The following is a 13542-nucleotide window of genomic DNA, read 5'->3' as shown; positions in this document are numbered from 1 at the left end:
CTAAGAGTCATGACAAGTTCTGTGGTGGCCGGTCTCTGCCACTCCCTCACAGAGCCTGTGTTCAGGCTGGATAGCTCATGGCACCCTTCCTAAGAAGGCTTTCCCTCCTGGGCTCTGTGCTCACTCCAGAAACGCCCCTGTAATGGACAAAAACATCTTTCTTTCACTCCCCACTAAGATCATGGCAGAGATGTCAGCAACCAAAGATGATGAAGAAAAGCATACATATTTCCTTCTTAGGAGGAGCTTAAAGACAGGCCGTGGTGGCACCCCTCTTTAATCCCAGTGTTTGGGAGGTCAAGACAGGTAAATCTCTGTGAGTTTGAGGAGTGAGTTCCAGGACAATCAGGACCACACAGAGAAACCTTGTCTTAAAAAACAAAAACAAACAAACAAATAAACAAACAACAAAATCCAAGAAAACAAAAATATGAACTTAAAGTGACAGAGACTTAAAGAAACAAAGACCTGAAGAGATGGGATGGGGGTAGGTGTGTGTGTGTGTGTGTGTGTGTGTGTGTGATTATTTTATTTTAAAACAAACTTGCAGGTGTTTTGTCTGCATTTGTGTCTGCCTAGTGGCCTTGGGGACCAGAAGAGGGCGTCAGATACCATGGGAGTAGAGTTACAGATGGTAGGAAACAGCATTTGGGTCCTTGGTCTTCTGGAAGAGCAGATAATGCTCTTAGCCTCTGAGCAATCTCTCCAAACCAATCTGTGGGGCTCTTTGTTTTGTTTTGTTTTGGGTTGGGTTGGGTTTTTTGGTTTTTCAAGACATGGTTTCTCTGTGGCTTTGGAGGCTGTCCTGGAACTTGCTTTGTAGACCAGGCTGGCCTCAAACTCACAGAGATCCACCTGCCTCTGTCTCTGGATGCTGGGATTAAAGGCGAGCACCACCAACACACGGCCCAATCTGTGGATTTTAAATACAGGTTTGTCTGTCAGGAAATGGAAAGTCGTGAAGAAGTACACTTGGACTTTAAAGTACAACCCAGCGGTAACAAAACCCAGGAAAGTTAGGCACGTTTATTTGTGCACATTTTTCTCCATGGCCGTGTATCATCAGGGATAAGGATGTTCCCTTCCTCTGGGACAGGAAAGCACCTGTCATGTGAGGGTATTACCATCGATACTGGAAGGTCAGAAAACAGCCCCTAGGCTGTAAACATGCGGCCGGGGAGGCTGCTGGTGACTACCCTGCTTCTGTGCTTTTCTCAAGTCCCTTCAGTTTTGAGCTATTTAGGGGTCATTGAGATGACTCAGTGTGTAAAGCCACCTGCCACGAAGTCCAAGACCCACACTGAAAGAATGGCTCTTGCAAGTTGTTGGCTGTGCAGTATTACACTTTCACCCCTCTCCCCAAAGCAATTAAATAAAGACATAAATTAAAAATAATTAAAGCCCGGCAGTAGTGGCAAACACCTTAAACCCAGCACTTGAAAGGCAGGGGCAGAGGGATCTCTGTAAATTCCAGGTCACCCTGGTCTACAATAGGACAGCCAGAGCTGCTACACAGAGAAATCCTGTCTCAAAACAAAACAAAGCAAAATTTAAGTTATTCGGGGCCACTTGTACTAAATTTCATCACTCTCCCATGTGTAATTCCTGCCTATGGAGGACCAGGATGCATAGAATTTCAAGGTTCTCAAGAGAAATTACCACAAATTCAGTGGTTTAAATTTACAGACATTTCTTCTCTCCTGCTCTAGGAACACAGCCTTGAAAGCAGGGTGTCAGCAGCCCTGCTCCCACTCGATGCTGAGGTGGTCCATCCCACCCCTCCCACGTCCCTCAGCAGCAGCATCCTGCCTTCCGCAAGCCCAGCATGCCTTGCCACATGGCTTCTTCTAAAGCACATGCCAAAGATCCACTGCCTCTTTTTGGAGGATACTTTTCATGGGATCTGAGGTTTGCACAATCCAGAACCTCATCCACTTCAAGATCCTTACCTAAATAACATGTACAAGACCCTTACCACAAGTAAAGATGAAGTCACACGCCACTTGTTAGGCATATCTTTGGGGGATGTCATGCAAATGAATGTCCCAGAAGCCCGCCCAGCCTTGTGTTCTGAACTCCAGCAGCCGGCTTTCAGGACTGCTCACAGTCACAGTATGCATTGCACGGCCCAGCTCCCTGTCCTCCTTCAGGGTCTCTAGGCTGGCCTCTATCCTGCAGCTAGCACTCGGTGATCCTGCAGGCAGCAGTCATCACAATGGCCTCTGGAGCCTGTCTCTCCCACTGTCACCTGAGCATGGTAAACACAAAATCCGTTCTTATCCATCTCTACATCCCAGAACCCACAACACACATAAATAATAAGAGGCTCCAATGACACATGCTAGTCAGATAAAAAAAAAAGCTGGTCTGTATGTAGCACACAAATGAAACATAGTGAATACTGCTGTGATGGACATGTTTGAGCAATTTCCCTTAGTATACATCTGTGTCTTAATGTATCTTTGTGCCTGGTGCCCATGGAAGTCAGAAGAGGACATCGGATCCCCTGGGACTGGACTTACAGACAGTTGTGAACCACTGTGTGTGCTGATAATTGAACCCCTGTCCTCTACAAGAACAGGTGCTCTTAAAACACAACTCTCCAGCCTCCTCCAGATATTTTTTTATGTTGACCAAGAATTCTGGAAGACCGAACACTTAGAAGATTCAAAGTGACAAATTTCTAATGATATAATTTTAGGTACAGGTGATTCAGTTGACACGCTAAGGCAGACCTCTCAGATGCCCCAGGACCCACAGACACTCTACTCACTGGTTCCCTCTACACAGTGTCAATCCACAAGTAGTTGCCCTGCTAAGAAGGCACTTCCCTCTGCTCTGTGGAGGGAGGGCAACAACAAAGACATTATTCAGGGGCACTCAGACTGAATTACTGTCATCACTTAAACCCTCCTCTCAGGCAGAGAGCTACAGCAGCCAGCCTGGAGCAGGACTAACGTTCTCTACAGCAAAGCTGTTCAAATACCCAGACAACTAACACAGGAGCTCAGCACTAGGTCCTGTTCAGATCTGCAGCACTAGACAGAACCTCTGTAGATGGTGCCCTGAGCGTGTACAGCCTGCCTGCACCCAGCACTCATCAGAAGGCAATATGCTCCATGGTGAAAAGTCCTAAGTCCCTGCCAAAGCTATCAGTCCGTCAACCCAAACTCATAAAACCCCACCTGTAGAGTAGGCTTTCCAAACTGTGGGTCACGGCTCACTTGTCATTGAAATAAGCTAATGGATCACACACAGAGTTTTCAAGAATGAAATCGTCAAACAGAATTATAAACATTGCTCGGCACATTGAGAAACATCTGTCTCACTAGGTGTCAACATGTGTATATATAATACTGACACCATGTAAATAAAGCTACTTTCCACAGTGGATCATGGGCAACTTTGAAACGCACTGTACTTGAGAAAAATCGAATGAAGTAGTCAGATCAAACATAATAAGACTATAGCATATATTTATTGGAGGGGCGGAAATATCAGTGATTATTATCCAAAGTACCTTGGACAGTGCCTAAAAACCAAGTATGTCTCTGGAGCTCTATTTTGTATTTTTTAAGACAGGGAAACTGTTTTTTATGGGGACCTAACAGACGGAACATCTTTGTAATCATCTACCTGCATCTCTCATTTGCATCATGAGGTTTGAATGTTCGTGACTGCATTTGTTCTTACTGTCAAACACAAAGGCTGATGGGTGGGCCACCGAGAACAAAACGTAAGCATGTTTCTTGTGTCATCGATGAACTGGACACAGCTGCAGGTTATGCTGGGTCATGCCCAATGTGCTGCCCGTTCTTAGTCACCCTGCGGAGGACCTGGATGGGAGCTGCTCACAATCTGTTAAGTGACAGCAGGCCCTACAATCAAGTCTCATAAGGCCTGGTGGGGAGCCTGCCTCTGTAAGCACCCACCTGGAGTAATTCATCACAGCGAAATAAAAGTAAATATAAATAAAGTCAACTTTATAACTTATTGAATTTCACATAGTTTTTCTGACTCATACTGCTAAAGGAAACATCTTTCCTTTTTTTTTGATCTTTTGAGACAGGGTTTCTCTGTGTAGTTTTGGAGCTTATCCTGGCACTCACTCTGTAGACCAGGCAGGCCTTGAACTCACAGAGCTCCACCTGCCTCTGCCTCCCCAGTGCTGGGATTACAGCATGCACCACCAACGCCTGGCCAGGAAACGTCTTTCCTTTACTGTGTCTAGAAATCAAACTGAGCCAGGTTTAATCTCAGCACTCGGGAGGCAGAGGCAGAAGGAGCACTGTGAGTTTGAGGTCAGCCTGGTCTACATAGCGAGTTCCAGGACAGCCAGAGCTATATAACCAGTCTGGGGGGGGGCAGATATTAAACTAGGTTGGGGAAAGAGCATGGGCAATACACAGTCAGATCTTACACAGGGTCCAGCTCTGGGCCAATGGGGCAGGGATCAAATGCCGACAGAATGACTGGCACGTGGGCCACCTTTGCTTTTTAGCACAAAGCACTTACAGCTAATTATATGATTTGTTTTGTAACTTATGCATTTACTCAATTATGTTTGCCCCAGAACAACACTAAATGGATTTATACTTCCAGTGTTTGAAAGGGGGAGGCCCCTGAGCACGGTGCAATGATCAAAGGAAGCCAAGGTGAACTGTCCTGCTGCAGGACATAATAAGGAAAGGAGACACTATACACCCAATAGTTAATTCCTCTAATCCTTGGTTTACAGATTTCACACTAAGAAAATGATGCTAAAGGATGCCATGACAAGCATATCTAACTGTGGAATGGGCTGGTGGAGATGTACGGTCACATCACCATGCTGATGCTGACAAGGTGATACCCACCAGCTAGCACCTGCCACCTTCAGAGAAGGATCTGTTTTAAGACATCCACGTCTATTATCTCATTTATTTCCCAAAACACACTGACTTCCATGTGAACGCTGTGCACTCACATACTACAAACACACACACACACCATACATAATAAAAAAAAACCACTGATGCAATTGGTATTAGCATTCCACTCAATTTACAGGTAAATAAAGTGAGACACAAAGCCATTAAATAATATGCCCAATTATTAAGTGGCAGAGCTGAAGTATGGACCCAGAGAGTCCAACTCTGGCCCTCAGTGGATCACCAATTGTCTGTCTTCCCTCAAATTCATATATTGTAACTCTCATCTTCCAAGGGTTGGTATTTGAAAAGGGGGCCTTTGGGAGACAATTAGGTTACGAAGGTGAAGCGAGCTTTCATGAGACTAGTGCCCTCCTACAACAGACAAGAGGGACTCATTCCTGACTCCGCCCTCTGACTGAAGATCCATCAAGGAAGTGGTCACCTCCTTGCCAGCAAGAGACCTCTCCCAATGCTGCCACCCGCATCTCAGACTTTCTGTACTCCAGAGCTAAGAGAGATACAGTTCTGAGGATTTAGGTCACCTTACCCATGAGAGTCTGTTATAGCTGCCTGAACTAAGACAGAAAGCACATAAAATCATGTCATATCTATGTCAAAGAAACATGTATGCAAGGGATAAGTGCATTATGAAATGGCATATACAATCAGCTCACTGTAGAAAAATTTAGAAGGCTGACGAGATATGTATGAAAATGAAGTTAATTAATGGCAATTTTTCTTAGTCATCAAACTTTTCTTTAATTAAATCATTTTTGTGATTGAAACTACATTAATTAGAAAATATGATCCTGGCATACTACACTATAATTAACAAGAGTAACATGAATCATATCCAACAAGTACACACACAACCACGGGACCACAAGAAGTTTCTGCTGACCATTTCACTGCTGTATGAGTTCTTATCTCACACCTGACAAAAGTGACTTAGGGAAGGGTTTATTGTGGTTCAGTTTAAGGGTACAATGCATCATGGCACAAACCCATGGTAGCAGGGCTTGAGATGTGTCTGTCCCTGGTTGGGAAACAGAAAACAGTGACTGTTAGTGTTCAAATGGCTTCCTCCTTTTCATTCAGTCCAGTGCTCCAGTCCGTAGAATAGTGCTGGTTTCAATTCAGGTGAATCCTCCCATCTCAACCTAACCTAAATAATCCCTCACAGGCATACCCAAGCTTGCCTCATGATTCCCAAGCCCTATCAAGTCGACAGTCCATAAACCAGTGCAACTGTCAAAAAGAACCCTAGAATCTTGGTTCTGGTCCAAATCTTCTGCGTGTTCTGTCTGCATGTCCCCTCAGCCTGACCTGTGGTCACAAGCAGGTGGAGTTACAGAACAGCACAGAGCTCCACAGTGAGCTTCTTCCAAAAGATGTGACAATGTCATTCATTAAGAATGGACAGGAGTCTGAAGGTGCAGCTGCCCTCTGTCTATAATACAAAGTCCAGGCCCTCGGTAGCCCACAGCCACAATAGATACATACACCTCTTCCCTCTGAGGCCACAAGGCCGTGAAGGAAAATCTAAAGCCATCCAAACAGTGTCCTGCTTAGCATCACCTATGTAACTCCACCCTAAACAGTATGGTGACAGATGCAAAGAGCAGGATACAGATGCCATGCTCAGTGGCTTCTGTGGTTTTGGATGCTTGCCATGTATCACTAATGAACTGAAGAGAAATGGAGCTAACATAGGCTGAGCAGGACACCTTGAGGTACTTCAGCTGCTTAGCATCTAGAAGCCCCATGCATTAGGGCCCTACATACTGTAACAACCTAAAATATCACTTCAGCGTTTTTACTGAGGTCCCGGTCAAGAGCCACCAGTCAGTCCATCACTACAGCCCAGAGTCATTTGTGTGGGGTCATCTGGGTATCAACTGAGTCCACGTCTCAAACAGTTTAGCACTCTTCCCCCGTACCAAACTCCCCAAACTATGCTCATGAGAGCCAAACGTACTTGAAAATTAAAAATAGGCTCCACACTTAATAATAGGCTTTAACATCATGGGTATTATGGTATGTAAGCACAGAATGATATTTCTGTAATTATTCTAAAAGAGCAAAATAGTATCAGAATATTCAAAGCTTAAAGATGCATTGTGCGCTGAATTCCTACTGTGAGCTGTGTTTGTACCCACAGAACAGGAGGAAGAAGGGAAGGGAGGCATTTTCATAACCAAGTGTTTTCTTTAAAGAGCACCACTTCTATAATGAGCCCAACAATGACTCAGGGTAAGACAGATTCTATAGAAAGCTTTGACTTCCAAGTTTTCCCTTTTATCTCTGAGACAGATCTTGCTATGTGTATAGCCCAAATGAGCCCCAGTCTCCCTGCAGTAGTTTCCTGCCTGCTGGGTTACAGACCACCAGCCACATCTAATGTTCAAGATTGTCTTTTAAGCCAAAATCCTACTGGGCTGGGGGTACAGCTTAGCTGTGAGAGTGTTTGCCTGTTATGCACCAGGCACGAGGTTTGGTCCTCAGCACAACAGAATTAGTAAATAATAAAATCCTTTCATAGTACTCAGCATCTGAATGTAAAATCTACATTTGTGTTTTAAATAATATCCCTCTAGTTCTTAAAGGACGTGACACAATCACTCCCAAATATCTGACAGGCATATTTAATATCCACACATTTTATAGTTCTTGTGTTGATACACTACATCAACTCTTCCACGGAAGGTGTAGAGGGAAACTTTCTTTTTTAAAATTGCAGCATAAAACTCCACGGGGCTGGGGAGACAGCCCAGTAGAGTGCCTGGCACACAGGCATGAGGAAATGAGCTCCGATTCTCAGCGTGTGTAAGAAGTGGACTCAGCAGCATGTACCCATAACCTAGTGCTGAGATGGGGGTCCCGGGGCTTGCTAGGCAGTTAGTCTGGCTGAACTGGGGATCAGTATGTTAAGTAAGAGACTCTGCCTCAAAAAATAAGGTGCTGAGGGGCTGGAAAGATGGTTCAGCAGTTAAGAACACTTACTACTTTCCCAGAGGACCTGGGTTCAATTCTCAGTACCTACATGGCAGTTCCTAACTGTCTGTAACTCAAGTTTCACGGGTTCCAATGCCCTCTTATGACCTCCAAGGGCACCAGGCACACACATGGCATACCCATACACGTAAACTTAAATTAATTAAAAATAGGGTAGAGAATAACAAAGGAAAACACCTGCCCTCAACCTCTAACCTCTGCGTGTGTGCATATACATACAGACCCATGCAGAAACACACACGCACATACAGATAAACATATGCACATCTACTGTTTGGCTGTACCTACTTACACTTGGTATATAGGATATGATTTTTCCCTTCACTTCCCTGACTTTACGACACAAGGACAACTCTTTTAGGAGTTTTCCGGTGCACACAGCTCACCACCAGCGCGCACTCTAGAGCACTAGAAGCTGGGCGAGGGCAGGGAGGTCGAGAGGGTGACAGTCAGCAAGCTGGGTGTGGTGGTGCAGATCTGCAATCCCAGCCCGCAGAAGCTGAGGCAGGAGGACTTCTAGTTTGAGGTAGCCTGGGCTGTAATGGGGGGCCCTGTAAGGAGGGGAGAGGTAGAAAGCAGACAGCGCTGGGGTCAGTATCCCCAGGAAGAGGGAGGCAGTCGGGGTCAGCGGAGTGCCTGCCCAGCACGGCCCATACCAGCCCTCCCCCCTGCCCCCAAAACACAAAGAAAAACCAGTAACGAAAGAAGCAACACCCCCAAAACAATGATTCTTCAGAAACTTCAGGCTCATGTCAAAAAAGTTCCTTTAACCTGGCCCCCACCCTTGCTCATTCGATAAACATACTTGCAAATGTCTTTCTCTCATTGTATCAAATCAAACTAATAATTACCTAGTACTCTGCATTTCCACTTCAAACCCAGTCAAGGGTCTCTGTCCACATCCAAGAGAGGGCATTCCCTAGACACAGCTCCCACACTCAAGCTGGTAGAACCTTCCATGCAGCCTCAGAGCTCAGCGGAGTTTCACAATGGACGGTTCTTACCGACTTCGCTAGCCCCTGTGGGGACAAGGGACAAAGGCGCCACAACAGCCCTGGCGTCAGCTTAGTGTGCACCGGCAGCAGCTTGTCTGTCGGCAAGGATGGCAGAGGGGCGAGGGCTCTGACATTTACATGTCAATACGCCAGCCAGCAGACACTCCTCGGTTTTGTTCCCCCTTATCCAAGGAGTCTGGAGTCTGCGGCTGCCAACAAGCATTTGGCAAACTCTCAGAGATTTGCCGTCCCCCTTACAGTGCTGAGTCTGAGCCAATACATCAGCAACCAGCAGACTTTGCAAACCGTCCTGGAAGCCACACTGGAGAGACGCTTGCTTTAGATCACAATTGTGGACACACTCAATTCCAAAAGAGCCATGGGGGAGGGGCAAAGGCAAAAGGATTTCTGAGGCCTGGACCCTGGGTCTCACACTTAGTCAAGAGCGATGGCTCAGGAGTCTAGGTCAGCATGAGCCAGAAGCTAAGGCGTCATCAACATGTTGTAGGACTCACTGTCTCAAGTGTGTCATCATGAATAAGGAGATGGGGACAGAAGAATAGATGGACTGTGCACTGTTCTCATACCAGAGCAGCAGCAAGAAGGGAGAAAGTCCAAAGAGTCCTGTCCTGTAAGGGAGAAATGACTGGGGCTGATAGGGAGGGGAGCACATCCTCAACCCATGGCATGCACAAAAGCAGATTTATTCAGGGGCTGCAGACGGGAAGACAAGTGCATGGAGACAGCATCTGCACAAGCAGCAGAGACAGCCAGAGTGGGCCAGGGGCTTTCCTGCAGCTGGTGTCAGGCTGCATATGGGGGCTGCTGCAGAGGCCAGCTGGATGCCAAGAAGTGATTTGAGAGCTCCACCTTTGCAACAAACTCTCTGGATCTTTACAGCCCAAACCAAATGACTGTTGAATAAAAATATTGACTTACAGTCTGTGATGCAGACTGATTTATTCTAAGATAAGGCTGCACTTCCAACGCCGGAAACAGCAAAGCATCGGTCACTTCTGAAATTATAGACCCAGGCCCCATTTATTGTAGTTAAAAAGTAGCAAGGTTGGGGCACTGGATGGATGTCCCTTAAATTACTTCTCCTCTCTTTCCCCATTGCTCAGACAGCTGCTGATTGTAATTTGGGCCACTTACAGCATTTACCTGAAGTGTTTGGTGGTCAACCGAGTTCCGTGAATGTTTCACAGATAACTCATTGCTGGTCTAGACCTGGGAAGGGGAGGAAGGGGGTTCCCAGCAAGTGCCTTCTGAATGTGCAGGGACCTGGATGGCCACTGTTTCCACCCTGGGAGAGACCATGGTAAAAGCCTCTGGTCCCAAGGAAGTACTGTCTCGGCCTATGCTGTGAAAGACTCAGACTATCCAGCCCGTAGTGCCCCTGGAACTGTTCTGGGTACAAAGCTAGCTTAGATTGATTTCATTAAGCTTTGCCAGAGAGCTGAGGGCTCAGAAAACCACTGCCCTCCTCTCTGGATTCTTTAAAACAGCTGTCAACAGGAGACCATATAAACCCCGGAGGAAGACTGATAAGTTGCCCTCCAAATAGAGCATACCTCCTCACCTGCTCTCTGTGGGAGAGCCCCCACTTCCTGTGCAGATACCAGCAGGGCTGGGCACTGATCAGGCTTCGGTTGTTTTTCTTTTTCAAGACAGGGTTTCACTATGTAGCCCTGGCTGTCCTGGAACTCACAGAGATACACCCACCTCTGCCTCTCTAGTGCTGTGATTAAAGCCAACAGACCCAATTAATCAGGCTTTTCTGACATTGAGTTTTGTATGTGAGGACTTTATCAGTAGGGAGAAAAATCTTGTTTTTCTTTACTCTGTCTCTCATTTATTGCCGCTAAGGCTGAACATTGTTGTGATTTTCCCCCATAGTCATAGATTATATATGTAAGGTGGGATCAAGGGGGCCCTTATCTGTCACTGTGTGCTTCTGCAATGTTTACAGTGTAACAACTTAATTTTTCTGCTCTGACAAGGAAAATCTGAAGATGAACATGGAGGTGTACACCTCGTATATGCAAAAAAAACTAGTGGCAAGGTCACGAGTAAGAGACCAATCAAGACCAAGAAAGGCAAAGTTTTTAAAAAAATCATTGGTCACTGGGGCATCTTTCTTAAAATGACACCCAATTGACCCCATCTGTGACCCTCAGGCAAGGGCAGAATGACCAAAGCCCCAGCCCCGCCCCACCCAGTGTCTGTGTCCAGTGTCTGTGACACCTTTCTTGGGTTGTACTGGTTGGAGGACATGGCTGGGCTGCCCAAAGGCCTCTGTGAGAACAAACCCAGGAGCTGCAGAAGGAGTCTCTAAGGCCACAGTAGCAGTCCAGGCCCCCAAAGGTGTCTCTACGCTTTCTGTAGAGATTTAAGACACCATTTGTCTGGTTTTGTCTTAGTTTAAAATAAGAGACAGAGCTGGAAGCCGGCTTGGTAGTTCAGAGCTCTTGTTGCCCCTCCAGAGGGTTAAGTTATGTTCCCAGAGCCCACATCAGACAACTCACAACTGCTTGTCACTCCAGCTCCAAGGAATCCACATCCTTCTTTGTCTCCTGAGCACCTGCATTCACGTGTACATGCATACAGAGACACACAGATATGCACATAATTTTTAAATTAAATAGGGTCTGGACAAACAATATAAATGAAAATTATATTAACGAGCATTAACTATTGGGTAATGTGGTGGTTTGAAAGAAAATGGCCCCTAAAGGGAGTGGCCCTATTAGGAGGTGTGGCTTTGTTGGTATGGTGAGTTTGTAGGGTATGGTCTTATTGGAGGAAGTGTGTTACTGTGGGGGTGGGCTTTGAGGTTTCCGATGCTCAGGATCCGCCCAGTGTCTCAGTCAACTTCCTGTTGCCTGCAAAATGTAGGACTCTCAGCTATCACTCCAGCACCATGTCTGCCTGCATGCTGCCATGTTCCCCATCATGCCGATAAAGGACTGAACCTCTGAAACTGTAAGTGAGACACCTCAATTAAATGTTTTCATTTATAAGAATTACCATGGCCATGGTGTCTCTTCACAACTATTGAAATCCTAAGACAGGTAACAATCCAAGGTGCTCTACCAGAGAGGTAATATGCAGAACTCAGTTAAAACCAGGTCCTTAGTGCTTGTAACTCATTGTGTCAATAAAATGTACTCATGCACACTTTGAAGATGAAGCCAACAATGTAATCCTAGCTAAAACTAACATTCTTTCACTGAGTCAGAACCCCTCTCAGTTCAGACCTGCCTCCTTCATGTTTGCTGTAGCTAGACAGTAAAGTTTTAATCTGAAAAGGGGGGAACTGAACTTTAAAAATTCATTCCAAGTAAAAGGACCCCATTTTCTTTAAGGGCTGGCTACTGGGAGTTTGGCCATGCTCCAGTGAGTATACGGGTCACGCAAATTAGACTTGGTGGGGTTTGTTTAGTTTTGTTTCGTTTCCCAGTAGAGAGGGTCCAAAGATGAATTTGGGAGGAATGGGAAGCAAATCAGCTTGTTAATGACTTTTACTTGAGGAACTGGGCCTCAATTATAGGGTGCTGAGCTGTGGGTTTGATCTGCAATCCTAGAAAAAGTGGACATGGTAACGCCAGTCAGCAATCTCCTTCCTCAGGATGTGAGGCAGTGGACCAGAAATTCAAGGTCATCCTTGGCTGCACAGCTGGCTGAAGTCAGTTTAAGATACATGAGACATGACCCCAGGAAAAAATAATCACTTGATTATTAGAGAAGATGAGTATCAACATTTTGGAAAATAATTCAACCTTTATCTTACTGATGATTCTATCTTCAGAACTCCAGCACTAAAGAAATAATTGTAATTATAGGGGAAAAGTTATGCCAAAAGACACTCACTACGGCTCTATTAATAGCAGCACAGCAGTGAAAACAGCATGGCGGCAGCTTCTGTGACCTAGTGGCTCAGGAAGCCACCCACGGTCTCAGTTACTCGGGCAGTTACCACCGAAAGTGTTACTGTCCAAGTTGGGTGGTGTTTTGTTGTGTTTGTCAACTCAACACAAGCTTGTTTTCTGGGAATAGGAAGCTCTGTTGAGGAAATACTCCCCTCAGATTGACGGTAGGCAAGTCTGCAGAGCATTTTCTTGATAATGATTGGTGTGGGAGGGCCTGGCTCACTGTGGGGTATGCCACCCTGGGCAGGTGGTCCTTGGATGTCTTCGTTAGGGTTATTATTGCTGGGATGAGCACTGTGGCCAAAGCAACTTGGAAGGAAAGGGTTCATTTGTGTGACCTATCCTTAAGAAGCACTTTCTCCAGCTGAGGCTCCCTCCTCTCAGATGACTTTAGCTTGTGTCAAGCTGACAGAAAACTAGCGAGCACCTGATAAGAAATCAGGCTGAGCAAGCCACAAGGAGCAAGCCAGTAAGCAGTGCTCCTCCACGGCCTCCGCTTCAGTAAGCAGTGCTCCTCCACGGCCTCCGCTTCAGTAAGCAGTGCTCCTCCACGGCCTCCGCTTCAGTAAGCAGTGCTCCTCCACGGCCTCCGCTTCAGTAAGCAGTGCTCCTCCACGGCCTCCGCTTCAGTAAGCAGTGCTCCTCCACGGCCACTGCTTCAGTTCCTACCTTGTGCTCAAGCTTTGG

General features: G+C 46.1%; 1 protein-coding gene across 2 annotated transcripts in view; it reads right to left on the bottom strand.

Annotated features, from left to right (window-relative positions):
- Positions 1-13542, bottom strand: part of Ankrd6 (ankyrin repeat domain 6) — a 155985-nt gene that overhangs the window by 116867 nt on the left and 25576 nt on the right. Inside the window, exon 1 of one of the 2 annotated variants that reach the window (XM_040740501.1) lies at positions 8780-9072. The exons of the other annotated variant lie outside the window; for it this stretch is intronic. The gene's annotated coding sequence lies outside the window, so the exon portion shown is untranslated. Of the gene's footprint in view, positions 1-8779; positions 9073-13542 lie in introns of those variants that run through there. 2 annotated transcript variants of the gene reach the window in all.

The sequence above is a fragment of the Mesocricetus auratus genome, unplaced genomic scaffold (genome assembly GCF_017639785.1).
Source record: "Mesocricetus auratus isolate SY011 unplaced genomic scaffold, BCM_Maur_2.0 Super-Scaffold_6730, whole genome shotgun sequence".
NCBI classification, from domain to species: Eukaryota; Metazoa; Chordata; class Mammalia; order Rodentia; family Cricetidae; genus Mesocricetus; species Mesocricetus auratus.
Note: the sequence above shows the minus strand (reverse complement) of the source record. Positions and strands in the feature narration are given on the sequence as shown.